General features: G+C 44.8%; 1 protein-coding gene across 2 annotated transcripts in view; it reads left to right on the top strand.

Annotated features, from left to right (window-relative positions):
• The window catches only part of RXFP2 (relaxin family peptide receptor 2), a 449,786-nt gene that overhangs the window by 243,609 nt on the left and 188,341 nt on the right, over positions 1-17,836 (top strand). The window lies entirely within an intron of this gene.

Genomic DNA, 17,836 nt, shown 5'->3' with positions numbered 1-17,836 from the left:
AGGCAAGGTAGATGAAGACTGAATACCCTTAGGGGTACTTTGCACACTGATGCAAACCGATGCCGAGCGTGATAGTACCCGCCCCCGTCGCACATGTGATATCTTGTGATAGCTGCCGTAGCGAACATTATCGCTACGGCAGGTTCACACGCACTTACCTGCCCTGCGACGTTGCTCTGGCCGGTGACCCACCTCCTTCCTAAGGGGCGGGTCGTGTGGCGTCACAGCGACGTCACACGGCAGGCGGCCAATAGAAGCGGAGGGGCGGAGATGAGCGGGACGTAAGCATCCCGCCCATCTCCTTCCTTCCGCATTGGCGGTGGAGGCAGGTAAGGAGATGTTCCTCGCTCCTGCGGCTTCATACACAGCGATGTGTGCTGCCGCAGGAACGAGGAACAACATCGTATCTCCTATTGGAGCGACATTATGAAAATGACCGACACTACACAGATCACCGATTTACGACGCTTTTGCGATCGTTTATCAGCGCATCTAGGCTTTACACGTTGCGACGTCGTTACCGGCACCGGATGTGCGTCACTTTCGATTTGACCCCAAAGAGATCGCAGTAGCGATGTCGCAACGTGCAAAGTACCCCTTAGACTCATGATCGCCCTCAATCTATAGCTGGACTCATAAAGCATTCATTTTAATATCAGGCTTAAAAAGTCACCCTGACAAGAATTTTTATAATAAGTACACTGGTTCCATTAGGTGTAAAATATCTTTTTAGTATATGAAGTTTGTATTGTAAAATCTAGTGACAGCTCTTAGCCCTTAGGCTATCATTAAAGGGGTTTTCCATTACTCAGACAACCCCTTGTGAATTACCATGTTTCTACTTATAAAATTATGACACCAAGGCCTCGGTTCCACTTGCGCATAGCTTGTGATGCAAGAGCATCGGGAGCGATATGTTAATGACCCTTTGCTGCGAGCGTCAGCAGAGGGTCATGCGACTGTGATGTGATTTTGCAATCATATCTCAGCTGCAGAGAGGAGGGAGGGAGCACTTTCCCCCCATCTCTCCTCTCCCCCCCCCCCCGGCCTGTTTCTGTGTACATTGCGCTGTTGTCGTGGCCTGGGGGGATACGCATCGCCGGGCCGGTAAAGGATCGGGGGATGTCACGGGTGGCCTGCCCGGTTTTGTGACCCCGAGGTGTCCACAGAAGGACAGGAGGATAGGATGGAGAGAATGAGGGTAGCAGTGGATGAGGGTGAGGATGATGAGTCTCGTGACGCCACCTGCGGTACGCGGCCAGGGATTAACTGCCGCTGCTGTCGCTGTCCTCCGAGGCGGATAGTTGTAGCAGCAAAGATGGTTCTGCTCCCTACAGGTGGAGCAGGCCCGGGGAGAATGATGAGGGGAGTATTAATGGCCGTTGGCTCTGAAGCACGGGGCAATCAGAGACTGAGTCAGCTGCTGCGGTTCCAGGTGTTTTACTCACTGTCTTTAGATTGCCAGGGAGGTACCGTCCCCGCTGTGCTGGGCCCCAGCCAATCCTTTTTAAGTTAGAGGTAGACACCGGTATTTAATAGTGTCCTTTCCAAGAGATGCCCCTTAAGGAGTGAGGAACTCGGGCTGAGCTTCCCGCTCCAAGCCGCAGGCCCCGTGAAAAAATAAAAGAGAATAAAGTGGTGTCGTGTCGCCAGAACTGTAGTCCCGGCTTGACTGAAGATTGTGTAAAGGTTGCTCCAACTTCTACCCCAAGTGGTGCCCGCCCCCCAGGTGTTTGTCTTAGTGACCCGGAAAGTCCCATGCTTCGTGATGGCCACCCCCTGTCTACCCTAGTTCAGCTGCCCATTGAGAAGACTCCTAAGCTGTATGTAAGGTGGAATGCGAAAACACCGGTGATTAACCCCCTCCTTACCCGCGATGGATACTGCACCTTAAATGAGGTGCATTACCCTGTGGCGACTGAAGCCTTAAGGGCACCACAATCGAATTACATGCGAGTGCAGTGAGATGTTTCACACGCTCCCATAGACTAGTATGGGTGCGTGTGAGCTGAGATTCGCTGCCAAACGCATTATGCTGCGATTCATTTCTCATGCCGCTATGGCATGAGAAATAAATCGCAGATGGACACTACACCATAGTTTTGCATTGGTGCGAGTGCAATCCAATGTTTATCGGATTGCACTCGTCCCTGCAAAATGCAAGTGGAACAGAGGCCCTATACTCACTTCTGGTCCAGGGTGGCTACCCCAAATTTTGGAATCAGGGGCCTCCAAACTCCACCATTATTGATCTGGACCAGCAAAAATCAAAATGAAGATTGTGCACAGCGCTGAGGAATGTCTTAGTGTCACTGCCAATATTGAGTAAATGGCTTTCTTCCTTAGCACATAATTAACAGAGTATACACAGAAGCAGCACACTGTGTACTATAGAGCGCTATTATGATTCCATAAATCATTATCAGCCTTATGTTTCCTCGGGGCAGGTTGTTGTCTTTTCTGTCTAATAATTTCCTTATGATGCAGCAGAAATTTCTGTAGCCGCCTCACATCGGGCTGGAGTCTCGTGAGGTTCACATGAGAGGATCACACAGGGATTGTTGAACCACATTGTGAATAAATAGCCACACTGTAACCACAAAGGGACATTTTTGTAACTAGTAATTAGTGGACTTTACACCACTGAGTGATCTGCATTAATCTGGTAAGTGGGATTTACTGAAGATTAACTCGGCAGCATGGACCTATTCACACCCTTGAAATCGTATAACTTCAAAACACTAAACTGGTATGTTTTATATCTTGGACATCTAGACAGTTTTGTGATTTTTTTTGGACTCAGTGAATTTACGTCACCTACCAATACAGGCCATTGAACAAAGGTCAATTTCATAACTGTAAAGGCCGCTTTACACGCAACGACATCGCTAACGAGATGTTGTTGGGGTCACGGAATTCGTGACGCACATCCGGCCTCGTTAGCAACGTCATTGCTCATTTCACATGCAGGAACGACCGTTAACAATCAACATTACCCACCTTATTGTTGATCGTTGACGCATCGTTCCTTTCCCGAATATCGTTGCTGTTACAGGACGCAGGTTGTTCGTCGTACCTGCGGCCGCCAGCAATGAGGAAGGAAGGAGGTGGGCAGGATATTCCGCTCGCTCATCTCTGTGCCCTCTGTTTCTATTGGACGGCTGCCGTGTGACGTCGCTGTGACGCCGCATGAACCGTCCCCTTACAAAGGAGGCGGTTCGCCGGCCACAGTGACGTCACAGGGAAGGTAAGTCCATGTGCGGGTGTTAACGATGTTGTGCACCACGGGCAGCGATTTGCCCATGACGCACAACCGACGGGGGCGGGTACGCACGCTAGCGATATCGATACCGATATCGCTGCGTGTAAAGTGGCCTTAAGACAATCAGTGGTCATTTATTAGCCTGATTGGAAAAGCTGATCACAACTCAGCAAGAATGACTTCTAAGACCTCTTTCACATGTCCGTGGAAAACATACACGTTTCTCATGGACGTGTCGAAGGTGCGTATGGCCCTCCGTAATTTTAGCACATGTATTTTCTCCGTGTGCTATCCGTGATAGCATGTGGAGATCAGGAACTTTTTACTCACCTGTCCCCGGAGCTGCTGTCCCTGGTGCTGCTGTCTTTGGCACACTTGCTTCTGGATCCACGGTGCAGTGAATATTCATGAGCATAATGAACAGGCCCTGAAGCAAGTGACAGTAGCGCTAAAGACAGGTGAGTATACAAATTCATTTTATTCCACAGACACATGTTTTCTCCAGTACGTGGCACACGGATCAAATCCGTGTGTGTGGTTTGTGTGACATCAGTGCTGCTGGAGAAAAACTGACATGTCTCCGTGTGAAACACACAGACACGCATGTGCTCCACATGGACACACGGTCCTTGTGAAAACACTGATGTCTGCGCAGACACATTGATTTTAATGGGTCTGCATATGTCCGTAATTTTGGTACGTATGAAAACAGCGTCCTACATACCGGATTCACTGATGTGTGAAGGGGGGCCTAACATAAATGTTCAGGGCTCATTATTGGTAGCACATGTCCTGTTTATATGTGGCGATGTGCTGCTGAGACTAATTAGGCTAGCTTAATAATCATTGCACCCATGAATGAGCACTGTGTTTGTTTGTTGGTTGGTTGGTTGATTACCAACCTGTTTAGATGGCCCGACAATAGGGGATAAGCGCTCTTACAAATACTTGTTCCCAGATTATCAGCAGGTCTAAGGGGTACTTTGCACGTTGCGACATCGCTACTGCGATCTCGTCGGGGTCAAATCGAAAATGACGCACATCCGGCGCCGGTAACGACGTCACAACGTGTAAAGCCTAGAAGCACCGATAAACGATCGCAAAAGCGTCGAAAATCGGTGATCTGTGTAGTGTCGGTCACTTCCATAATTTCGCTGCAGCGACAGGTACAATGTTGTTCCTCGTTCCTGCGGAAGCACACATTGCTGTGTATGAAGCCGCAGGAGCGAGGAACATCTCCTTACCTGCGTCCCGCCTGCAATGAGGAAGGAAGAAAGGAGGTGGGCGGGATGTTTACGTCCCACTCATCTCCGCCCTTCCGCTCTATTGGCCGCCTGCCGTGTGACGTCGCTGTGACGCTGTACAACCCGCCCCCTTAGGAAGGAGGCGGTTCGCTGGCCAGAGCGACGTCGCAGGGCAGGTAAGTCCGTGTGAAGCTGCTATAGCGATAATGTTTTCTACGGCAGCTATCACAAGATATCGCATCTGCAACGGGGGCAGGGACTATTGTGCTCGGCATCGCTACAATCGGCTAGCAATGTCGCAGCGTGCAAAGTACCCCTTAGTGTGCCTTTAGCCCAATCATAAATAAAGCTGTTCTTTTTTCCCATGACCTGAAACCACAGCTCTTTTGTAGGCAAACGCCACACCACCCACTTTCTTCTTGCATCCTTGAAATTTAAGTTTAAGGCTTTGTGTGCACGCTGCGGATTTGCCGCGGATTTATAGCGGATTTTATTGCGGATTTGCTGCAGAAAATGTTTCTAACATTTGTCCAGTCATTCCCAGTAAAACGTATGGGTATAAAAAAATGCTGTGCGCACAGTGCGTTTTTTTTATACCTGCGGATTTACTCGCGGAATTTCCACTGCGGAATTAATGTGAATGTCACTTCTTTTCTGCAGGTCCCTGCGGTTTTTCCATTAATTATTGGTAAAAACCCGCAGGGACCAACCTGCGGCAAAACCGTGGCAAATCTGCGGCAAAACTGCACCAAAACCACACTAAACTGTGGCAAAACCGCATGCGGATTTCGTTGCGGTTTTGCTGCGGTTTTATACCGCAGGTGCGGGATTCTTTCAGAGGATCCGTTTTTTCCTTAAGAAAAAGTCATTTTCTAGTGCGCACATGGCCTAAGACTGAATTCAAGATGTCCATAAAACAAGGTCTGTGTACAAACCATGATGCACGTACTGACCGTGAGTCTTCCAACCTGAACGCTGCAGCCTCGTAAATGCCTTTCAGTCTGTCAAGTTTTAGCTAGGAGAACCATTCGTGCATTGCGACTGTACATAGAGCGCATATCACAGATTTCTAAATTTACAAGCAAAACAAAGGGAAAGGTGACGTCCAAAGAGATTTTGGGATCACCAGTAAAATATCAGAAAATAAGTTTTATTGAAGACAAGACCCATAAGCATACAATTGAAAACATTTTAAAAAACACTATGAAAAGTGTAAGAAATGCTGGTGGGTTGCATATAATAAAGCAATCCCCCCTACTTCAACCTCCAGAGGAAAGGAAAAAATGAAATAAATAGCTGCAAATAGTAGTCACATATATATAGGCTTATAACTAGTGATGAGAGGACTCGCAGATAACCGGGACCAGCTGATCCTGGTGATCCAGTTTTTAAAATCCATAGTTTTCTTCATATTTTTTTTGTTACTAAACAGTTAGTTAAAAAAAAATCAATTACAAAAAATATTTTTTTTTACAAATTTTTTAAGCTTAAATATCACAAATCAGCAAATAATCCAGACATATATGGTATCCCTGTAATTGTAAAAACTCCTACAATACAGCATACAGATTATTTACGGTGATTGGTAAGTGGCGAATAAAATGGCCTAATTTGTTTTTTTCTCCATTTATTATTTTTATTATTTAACAGCCATCACCTCAATCTCGAGCCATGGTGACTTGATGGATGAATGCTCTGTAGGAAGATTGATCTTGTGCAGCCTAGATTGGTCCACCAGGGTCTTCTCTGTTGTTATCTTAATTGCATCAAGCCATTAGGTGGCTAGTCTTCCTCTTCGCTTTGTTTCTTCTATTCTTCTGACCATTATGTTCTTCTTCAGTGATGGCTCTCTTCGTATGATGGGTCCAAAGTAGATGTCATAGCTTGATGATACTTGTTTCGAGTCACATGTATTGATAATATCCTTTTCCAGAACCACATTTAGAAGGCGATGATTCTTCTTCTGTCTTATTTCTACATCTTCCAGGTTTGCATCCATATGTTACCACAAAAAAAACAGACTATGTATGAACTGTGTCTTTGTTGCCAATGAAATATTCCTCAATTTGAAGTCATTGTCCAGTGACTTCATTGTTGATTTACCCATAACTATTCTTCTATTAACTTCCGGTGTTGTCTGCATCTTGAGAAATCGTTGATCCGAGTAGGTTGAAGTCATTTATAAATTCCATTTTTTTGCCATCCATCTCGAATGTGTCCTGGTCATACTTGGCCATAGTCAATATCTTTGTCTCATTTGTATTGAGTAGGAGTCCCAAGTTTAAGCTTTCCATGTTGACACTCCGTAATAAATCCTTCATTCCATCTACGCTTGTTACTATCAATGTTATATCGTCTGTGGAGTTAAGATTGTTGATGATTTGCCCAGCAATTTTGATTCCGCCTTCTTTTTCAGAAGCCTTCCTAAAAATAGCTTCACATATAAGCTGAAGAGAAATGGTGACAAGATGCAGCCTTGTCTGATGCCTCACTCTACTTTGAACCATACCGTATCATCGTGTTCTCTTCTGACTGCTGCTTCTTGGTCAATGTAAAGGTTCCTGATGAGGCTGATCAGATGGTTTGGCACATCCATATACTTCACGGTATTCCAAAGTTTCTGGTGATCAACACAGTCAAAGACTTTTCTGTAGTTGATGAAGCAGAAATAGAGCTCTTTGCTGTATACTTTTGCCTTTTCCATCATCCATCAATAATAATAATAATAAAGTTTATTTATAGAGCGCCAACATATTCCGCAGCACTTTAAAATCAGTTGGGTGCTTGTATAGACAAAAAGAAAACAAAATAGTGCATAATTCAACAGCAACAGTAGGAATGAGGGACTGCTCAAAAGCTTACAATCTATGGGGAAGAAGGGGGACACAAAAGGTGAAGCACACTTGTAGATCTGGCTGGCCATCGTTATGCTAGTTTATTGGTTACATATAGATGAATGATCTGGTCTTTAGACAGTAACCTTTTGGGTGCCCTTACGTGCTATTTGTTGTATGTAGAATCTGAGGACAGAAATAGGAGAGAGAAGGTTACGAGTAGCATTTAGAAGGTCGGACAAGGGAGAGTTAGTTTAGTAAGTTATTATGATAAGCTTGTATGAAGAGATCTGTTTTTAATGTACGCTTAAAAACTTGGGGGCTGGATATTAGTCGCATTCTTTGAGGTAGTGCATTCCAGAAAACTGGCGCGGCACGAGAAAAGTCTTGGAGACGGAGGTGTGAGGTTCGTATTATGGAGGATGTCAGTCTAAAGTCTGCTTTACACATTGCAATTTCGCATACGATATCGTATGCGATTTGCAAGCCCCATCGTATGTGCGGCACGTTCAATTTGTTGAATATGCTGCACATATGAGTAACCCCCGTCACACGCACTTACCAGTGCATACGACCTCGATGTGGGCGGCGAACGTCCACTTCCTGGAGTGGGAGGGACGTTCGACGTCACGCGGCAGCCGGCCAATAGAAGCGGAGGGGCGAAGCTGAGCGGAACGTAAACATCCCGCCCACCTCCTTCCTTCCGCATTGTGGGCAGGGAGCCGCAGGATGCAAATAAGATCTGTTCATCGTTCCCGGGGTGTCACACACTGCAATGTGTGCTACCCCGGGTACAATGAACAATCTGACGTGCAATTCTAGAGAAAGGTACGATGTGTATGCGATGAATGTTTTAACGTTCAATCGCAATCGCGCGTACCTGTCACACACTGCAATGTACCTTACGATGCCGGATGTGCGTCACTTATGACGTGACCCCACCGACACATTGTAAGATACATTGCAGCGTGTAAAGCAGGCTTTAGATCATTTGCGGAACGAAGAGGGTGGATGGGATGATAGACAAAGATGAGGGATGAGATATATGGTGGTGCAGAGCTGTGGAGAGCTTTGAGGGTGAGGAATATGAGTTGGTATTGTATTCTGTAGCTGATAGGTAGCCAGTGTAGTGACTGGCACAAGGTGGAGGCATCGGTGAAGCGACCAGACAGGAATATGACCCTGGCTGCTGCATTCAAAATGGATTGGAGACGGGCGAGTTTGATCTGAGGGAGACCAATCAATAAAGATTTGCAGTAATCCAGGCGGGAATGAATAAGAGCGACAGTAAGGGTTTGTGCAGTTTCGAAAGTGAGAAATGGTCTGATTCTAGAGATGTTTTTAAGATGCAGGTGACATGTGCGAGTGAGTGATTGTATATGGGGAATGAAGGAAAGTTCTGAGTCAAATATGACCTCAAGACAGCGAGCATGCTGCTTGGGAGTAATGATTAAGTCATCGAAGGTAATTGAGATGTTGGGTGTAGGTTGGTTAGTAGAGGGAGGAAACACAAGAAACTCAGTTTTGGAGAGATTCAGTTTCAGATAGAGGGAGGATATGCTTTGAGAGACAGCAGACAGACAATCCCTGGTATTTTGTAACAGAGCAGGGGTGATGATTAGAGATGATGTGTATAATTGGGTGTCATCAGCATAGAAATGGTATTGGAAACCGAATCTGCTGATGGATTGTCCAATATGGGCGGTGTATAGAGAGAAGAGGAGAGGGCCCAAGACTGAGCCTTGAGGAACCCTGAAGGTGAGGGGGAGAGGATTGGCGTAAGAGCCGGCAAAGGAAACAGTGAAGGAGCGGTCGGAGAAATAGGAGGAGAACGAGGCGGGAGCGGTGTCCGCCAATAGAGCGAAACATGGTGAGGAGAAGTTGGTGATCCACAGTGTCAAAAGCAGCTGAGAGATCCAAGAGAAACAATATGGAATAGTGGCCATTAGATTTTGCTGTTAATAGATCATTTGAGACTTTGGTGAGGGCCGTTTTGGTGGAGTGTAAAGAGCGGAAACCAGATTGAGAGGGATCAAGAAGTGAGTTTTCAGATAAATAGTGGATTAGCCAAGAGTGGTCCAAGCGTTCCAGGAGCTTAGAGATAAAGGGAAGGTTAGAGACTGGTCTGTAGTTAGCGGCACAATTATGATTGAGGGAAGGTTTTTTAAGTAGAGGGGTTATGATGGCATGTTTAAATGATGAAGGAAAGATACCTGATGATAGAGAGAGATTAAACATTTTGGTTAGATAGGTAGTGACAGCTGGGGAGAGAGCCTGAAGGAGATGTGAGGAAATAGGGTATCTGGTGCACGTTGTTGGGCGGGAAGAGGCGAGGAGACGCGTCACTACTTCTTCTGTGACAGGCTCAAGTATTGATAGTGAGCTTGAGGTGCGGGAGAGGAGGGGATCCAGGCTCTGAGGGGATTTTTCAAAGATTTCTTTGCGGATGTCGTTGATCTTTTGTAAGAAGAAAGTGGCCAGATCATCAGAGCTTAGGTTGGTGACCGGGGTCTGTGCTTAGGGCTCAGGAAGGAGTGGAAGGTTTCAAAGAGTCGTTTAGGATTGTTGGCTAGTGAAGTGATGAGATTGGTAAAGTATACTTGTTTAGCCAGATGGAGAGCAGAGTTATAGGTTTTGAGCATGAACTTATAGTCGAAAAAGTCTTCAGCTGAAAAGGATTTTCTCCAAAGACGCTCAGCACACCTAGAACAGCGCTGTAGGAAACGTGTTTGAAGCGTGTGCCAGGGCTGCCGCTGCCTGTGTGTTTTTTTCTGCATGTAGCTGGTGCAGCTTCATCCAGGGCACTCTGCAATGTCTTATTATAGTGTGACACTGCGGAGTCTGCACAGGAGAGGGAGGAGATGGGAGCCAAGAATGACTGCAAATTGTTCATTAGCAGCTGGGTATTGATGGCGCTTAGATTTCTGTATGGCCATAAGTGGGGGCGTCCTGGGTTTGAAGACAGTTTGTGATGGAAAAGGAGAGAAGGTTGTGGTCAGAGTAGGAGAGGGGAATTGGTGAAGTCATGAAGAGTGCAGAGGCGGGAGAAAACCAGATCCAGCGTATTCCCATCCTCATGTGTAGGAGACTTAATGGTGCTTTACACGCTGCGATCTCGCTAACGATATATCGTCGGGGGTACCGTCGTTAGTGACGCACATCCGGCGTTGTTAGCGATATTGCAGCGTTTGACACCAAGGAGCGACGATCAACGATCGCAAAAACGTCAAATCGTTGATCATTGACACATCTCTCCTTTTCATAATATCGTTGGTGGGGCATGCCGCTGGTTGTTCCTCGTTTCTGCGGCATCACGCATCGCTATGTGTGACACCGCAGGAACGACGAACATCTCCTTACCTGCGTCCACCGGCAATGAGGAAGGAAGGAGGTGGGCGGCATGTTACGGCCGCTCATCTCCGCCCCTACCCTGCTATTGGACGGCTGCCGTGTGATGTCGTTGTGACGCCGCATGAACCGTCCCCTTAGAAAGGAGGAGGTTCGCCGGCCACAGCGACGTCACAGGGAAGGCAAGTCCGTGTGACGGGTGTAAGCGATGTTGTTCACCATAGGCAGCGATTTACCCGTGACACACAACCGACAGGGGCGGGTTTGCTCGCTAGCGATATCGATACCGATATCGCAGCGTGTAAAGCCCGCTTTAGTGAGCTATGAGAAGCCGAAGGAGAAGGTTAAAGAAAGAAAATGGGTTGCAGATGGGGAGAGTGGGGCGTCAATAGGGATGTTGAAATCTCCCATGATGAGAGTTGCAATGTGACAGAATAAAAAGTGTGGAGGCCAAGTGGCAAAATCCATCTAATGTTACCAATTACATCAAATCAAAAATCTTTAAATCAAATCTTTATTTTTATATAGCGCTAACATATTCCGCAACGCTTTACATACATCAGGAACACTGTCTCCATTGGGGCTCATCTAAAGTCCCTATCTGTATGTTTTTTTTTGGAGTGTGGGAGGAAACCGGAGTACCCGTAGAAAACCCACGCAAACACGGGGACAACATACAAACTCCTTGCAGATGGTGTCCTCAGTGGGATTTGAACCCAGGACCCCAGTGCTGCAAGACTACAGTGCTAACCACTGAGCCACCGTGCCGCGTACATCTCTTGTGCTCTCCTTTTCTGAATCCTGCTTGTTTCTCCGGCAGCTCTTTATCAAAGTAATGCTGTAGCCATCTCTGTAGGATCTCCAGTAGTATTTTGCCGGCATGAGGTATGAGCGCAATAGTCAAATAGTTTCCACAGTCGGTAGCATCTCCATTCTTCAGAATAGGAATAAACACAGATTTTGTCCAGTCTTTGTGCCATTTTCCAGTCGTCCATATCTGTTGACACAGGCATGTGATGAAATCAACTGCTGCTTCAAAAGACTTTATTAGCTATATTGCAATATTGTGACATCTAGTTGCTTTGTTTTTTTGATAGAAGCTTTATCGCCGCAACGAGTTTGTCTCTCCAGATCTTTGCTCGCTATAATTTCCAGTCTCAGTTTCTTCCAGTATCACTGAGTTGTTCTTATGCAGATGCTCTGTGTACTCTTTTCAGTTTTCCTTGATCTGTTCTGGCTCAGTTAGTTTGTTTTCATTGGTGTCTTTCAACATTCCTATTCTTGGTTGTAACTTTAGTCGTTTTTTTTTTCTCTTTTGGTGCCTTCCTGGTCTTCTGATGTTCATTTTCTAACTCTATACATATCTTTTGGTAATAAAGTTTTTTGTCTGCTAAAAATGCTCTCTTTAGTCTTTTACTGATGCTGTCTGCGTCCTGCTCCAGTTTTTTGCAGTTCATCTTTAGACACACAGTGGGCATGAGATTCATCCACTTTACTTCTACAGTTAAATGCTGTCTATGCAAAAAATGTGGGGGAAATGCAATATTTGTAATAGGTGTGAACATGGCCTTTCAGACATATTTGGCAAAAAGGCACTTAAAAAGTAGCCGTCATTTTATTTGATAAATCATTAGGACACATGAAATAAGCAACTTTGTAATATATCTTATCAAAGAAATCTTCTTTCTCTGCCAGAATTGATCAGTCATTATCAAAATTCTCAATTCTGAGTAAAATCTGTATTCAGGGAAGACTTTCCCATTAGAAAATTAAAGCTGCTACTGATGATAGACAGGAGAGGAGGAGAGAGGAGCTCTGTCTCTAGCCCCTCCTTCTGCCTCTAGCTCTTTTCTCTGACTGTAGCTCCTCCCTCTGCCTCTAACGTCTCCCTCTGTCTCTAGCCCCTCCTTCTGCTTCTAGCTCCTCCCTCTGCATCTAGCCCATCCCTCTACCTCTAGCTCCTCTTTCTGCCTCTAGCTCTTCTCTCTGCCTGTAGCTCCTCCCTCTGCCTCTAGCTCCTGCCTCTGCCTCTAGCACGTCCCTCTGCCTCTAGCTCTTCTCTCTGCCTCTAACTTCTCCCTCTGTCTCTAGCCCCTCCTTCTGCATCTAGCTCCATCCTCTGCTTCTCTCCTCTCCCTCTACCTCTAGCCCCTCCTTCTGCCTCTAGCTCTTCTCTCTGTAGCTCCTCCCTCTGCCTCTAGTGCCCCTCTGAATCTAGCTCCTCCTTGTGCCTCCAGCTCCTCCCTCTTCCCGTCATCATAGAATGGTATTCATAGCAATTACCACCTCCTATCTCAGTAATGGGAAAGTCTTCACTGAATACAGATTTTACATCAGAATTGAGAATTTTGATAATGACTGATCAATTCTGGCAGAGATAGAAGCAAATATTTCTGATAAGATATATTACAAAGTTACTTATTTCCATGTGCACTATTGATTTATGAAATAAAAATTAAACCAACAATTACACTTTAAGAAAACTAAAGCTCATCTTGCAAAAAAGGAAGACCTTGTATAATTAGGCTTATGTAAGGATTTAAATATTATGGCTGTTACAACTATGAATGAATGAACAAAAAAATAAATTCATAGCTATCTACCGTTCCAGATATAGCATGACAGTCACTGACTGTGTATATGCTCTGCTGTCCCAGGTGGTCTGCTGAATGTCTCATATTGTCACCATGCCTTCTCTGACATCTCCTCCTGCCATGGTAAAAAGGCATGGTAAATGGGTGTGGCTAGGGGTGTGGTTAAGGAGGTGGCCAAAATTTTGCCACAGCTCATTTTGTGTGATGCAAAGTTTGTACCGCTTTCTCTTCTATGAAAGTTGAAAGCTATATAAAAACAGATGCATGTATGGTATATACTGATGTGCGTGTGTATGTTATATACTGATGAGCGTATGTATGTTATATACTAATATGTGTATATACAACCAAAAAATTCCCCTGATAAAATCAAAGGAAAAAAATGACAAAGTTTTTATAATTATTAAAATCTTCTTTTTTATTGTCTCAAAAAAACCATATAAATTCACAAAAAAAAAAAAAAAATCTATATATATATATATATATGAGACTCACAGGGTGCTTTTACAAACATCTAATAGTGTGCTTTAATATGTTCAATGTACAACCAAGAGATTATGCTATATCCTCCGGGCATAACTACTAACAGGAGTATATTACTCATTAATGCCTATTGCACCAGCCCATGTAGCCCAGTTAGTATAGGGAGTAATTGCTGTCTATTGCAGCAGCCAGTACAGCCCAATTAATACAGGGAAGGAATGTTTATAGTTTCACCATATCAAAAATGATAGTTAAAAACAATTCATCAAGATAAGCAATCACTTGTTATATCATGCCCCAACATACCTATTGCAGTGGCCCATATAATATATAATTAACAATAATGACAAATCGGCTATTGCCACATGCCCCACTCAAATTCAATTATTTGCAACTTGCCACAGTAAAAAAGGTGCCAAGAGAAAGGGATTTAGTAGATGCAAGGTGCTACTGAGTCCATATAATCAATTAGTCCAATACAAGGTGCTGCAGAGCTAAGGCAGTGAAATATCCAATAGATTTAACGATAATCCTGCATTGAGGAAGTGACATATCGAAACGCACGTCAGAGCGTGAGGCACGCTTGAGAGACTGTATACATTGATCTGGTATCTGTATATAACCTAAACAATTTTACCATTTATACCATATCATTATTTCTATAATAAACAGTGCAGTCTCTCCAGCGTGCCTTGCATGACAAAATGTTACTTGGGCTGACTAGTCTGGGGAAACTAACGCTCCATCAATTAGTCAAATTTGCATATCGTAAACATACTTTAGAAATACTATTTCTAAAGATCTGTATATGTGTGCAAAGTAATAAAAGGACTGTAAAGCAGGGAATTTAGATAGGTAGACAACTGCTGGTGGTTCTGGTGCCACAGGGGACCGGTCAGGTTCACTTTAAAATCATTTATTTACAAATGTGACACTAATGGATCTTACTTAATTATTCCTTTAGAATCATAATAAGAAAGTTCTTCATCCTATTCTTCACACACTTGTCATTTATCTAATAACACTAAGGAACTTCACTGCGTCATTTCTTTCCTTACTGTGTCTCTATCTGTTGTGTCTCTATTAATGAGGAAGGTTGATTTTCTGAATGAATCTCATGCATTACATTATGCAGAATACTCTGACCTATTGTTATAATGTTTTTTTAGTCCTGAGTGATTTTAATGGGCATTTATTCAGATGAAACCCTGACAACAGCTCAGAATACAGATACTGAATCATTTCTCTCAAGTTCCGTGGTGAAAAGCGAATGCATTGTTCACATTTGCATTATTAGTAGCCAGCACTTCTATTTCACATATTTATGACTCAATTTATACCACACTTTTTATATACGGTACATTATATGCAAAGCTGAAAGCACGTGAAGTAGTTGCCAAAGATTTAAAGTGCATTTGAAGGACACTTTGCTGTTGAGCCTTGGCTTTGGAGCCAATCATTCACGTCTGTCTTACAGACGTCTTGCCAAGGTTTAGTGATGACTATAGTTCTGCAGTATACGCTAGTATAAACACAAACAAACATGATGACTTTCAAGTATTTTATAAGCAGTTTTATACCCAATTTTATCCAAATATTTATTTTATTATTTTATTTACTATTTTATTTATATCATTTTACTTTTATACACATTTTTATCCACATGTCATATACTTTTTTTTTCCTGTAGTGAACTCTGTGGAATAAAATCGGAAAAAAAAACCCCAAAATACTGAGTTTGTAAAAAAAAAAAAAATAGCACCCTGAAAAATTGGAAGCATACCCACATAACTTTGTGCTTAATATTTATCTGTTGATTCTTGTTCACAGTTAACAAGGCAATATTTTATAAAAAAAAAAAAAGAAAAACTCAGCCAAACACTGGAAAAAAATGTAATTTTCTCATATAACTGTCACAATAAGTTTTGCACAAACTTTGCTGACAGTCATGGCGGTGGCGGGCTCTGTTCACATTGCAGGTTCTAACATTCCACCCAATGGTTTCTCTGGTTTCTGGGATCAACACTGGAAGATACGGCCATCGATCTGCTGTGTGCTGATTCATAGACAGGTTAGCAAGAGTTTATCTCCTCTAGTTTGCTTGTTAGGCTACTGTGATCACATGTGGTGAGGAAGGCAATCACAACTGCTCCCCTCCTATTTATGTTGGATGAAATCTTCTACCCTTACCAGCTATAGGTTATTCTGTGTTGGTCTGTGAGCTTTGGCGTCCCAGACTTTCTGGTGAGAGTGTTTCTTTTTCTTGGAGTTTACCCTTGTTGTCTTGTTGCTTCCTTCCTTCTCTTGTTTTCCTCCTGAATCTCTTCTAGTATTATTCTGTGTGTGTGCTGTGTGACAGAGTTTTGATTTCTGATTTCTCCTATTTGTCTATTTCTGTGGTTATAAAACACACTCCTCTCCCGTCATGAGCAGGGCAAGGAAGGATACTCAAGCCATTAGGAGTATCCCTAAGATTAGGCATAGCATAGGACCCCCCTTGTTTGAGGGTCAGCTTAGGAGCCTCGGTTCCTGCTATCTAGTAGTCATCGTGACAACAACACTGTTAGGAAAACCAACCCAAAATCATTGTTCACTAGCAGCACAAATAAGGGGAGTTTAGAGTAGCTGGAATTCATGATTCACTCTGAAAAATAGATAAAATCTATATTGGTCAAGGCAGACTACCAGCTCACTATGGGGAAGGGGGTGAGAAGTTGAGTGAGAAAGGTAGGGACACAGACACTTACTAGAAACCATCTTGAGTCTGTGTATATGTCACCTCAAAACTGGAATCACATCAACACTGCTCAGCACTGCTGTTTAAATGATTGCTCTCAACTTGTCTACAGGAGAGCACAGCTCTCCTGCCTCCCAGCTTCCTTCTTGCCAGGGTGAAGTGTGTTGTTGGTGTGATGCCCTGGCTTATCAGGTCGTCACAGGGTATTGTGCAATCTGCCCTTCTGCATGATATCCACCTCCTCCTTGGTTACGGGTCCCTGACCTTTGGTGTTGCTAAGAACAAGCGAATCAAAACCCTAGGAACACTCTGCACCACACCCACCAGACACACCAGTGGACAGCCTGAAGGGAATAGGGCTAGCCACTTGGGGATTGGTTAAGGGGAGGTCAGGAGTGTTAGGAGACAGTTAGTTGAGGAGTGACTCTCAAGAGGAGAGGTCACAAGTTAGTGTTGAGTGGTGACTCTCAAGTGGAGAGGTCAGGAGCTGGGCTCCTCGTTTACTAGGTGTCAGACGTTGGTGTGGGCCTGGTAGGAGCTGGACCCCGGTCGCAGGGGATCATGACAAAGGGCACGGACTGTCGAGGAGGACAGCTGGCGGCCTTGTGCCATCACCGGGCAGGGGCCAGGGCACAGCGGGCTACGTGGACCCCAGGCCATGAAGTAGCTTCAGGCGTCCTGGTAATTCACCTGACGAGGATGGAGCCTTCAAGATTCGTTCCCCACCCTCTCCAAAATCGGGGTACTAGCACAACAAGGGCGATAGGACTTTCCCACTGCCTAGTCCAGAAAATCCCAAGCGTGAACCCTAAAAGCAAGCTCACTCTGTTAACCGTACGGGTGAGCAGGAACCGTTTAGTTTTAAGCTGAAAGGGACCAACTACAGAAAAGAGGTGTCAAGGTCACAGGCTAACAAGCAACACCAATGGGCACGGGATCCAGGCGTGCTCCCTCCCTGCTGCAGTGGCATCAAGAACTTTGGTTTACCATGGTTGTTAGCGTCAGCATTATTGGACTGAGTGAGTATGCAATTAACCCTTACTGGCCCGACGGCACCTCCCAGCCACCATCACCGAGTCCCAGGGCATCCCTCGTACCCGTGGAGGGGTTAAACACCGGGCTGCCTACACCATGGCCACTGGGTACTCCCAGCCGCAGTGGTGGTACTTTACCCTTACCATACATCACGGGTGGCGTCACGAACTTTCCACACCATCCCCTGTACATAGCCCACCTTTATTTGAGTGGCTGCACGACCCCCGGGTCCAGACGTCCCTCGAGCGGATTCGGATCTGAGCAGCCCGGCTGCTGACACGAGGGCGGCACACCTCATA

Source organism: Anomaloglossus baeobatrachus, chromosome 2, assembly GCF_048569485.1.
Source record: "Anomaloglossus baeobatrachus isolate aAnoBae1 chromosome 2, aAnoBae1.hap1, whole genome shotgun sequence".
Classification (NCBI taxonomy): Eukaryota; Metazoa; Chordata; class Amphibia; order Anura; family Aromobatidae; genus Anomaloglossus; species Anomaloglossus baeobatrachus.
This window is presented reverse-complemented; position numbering and strand designations above follow the sequence as displayed.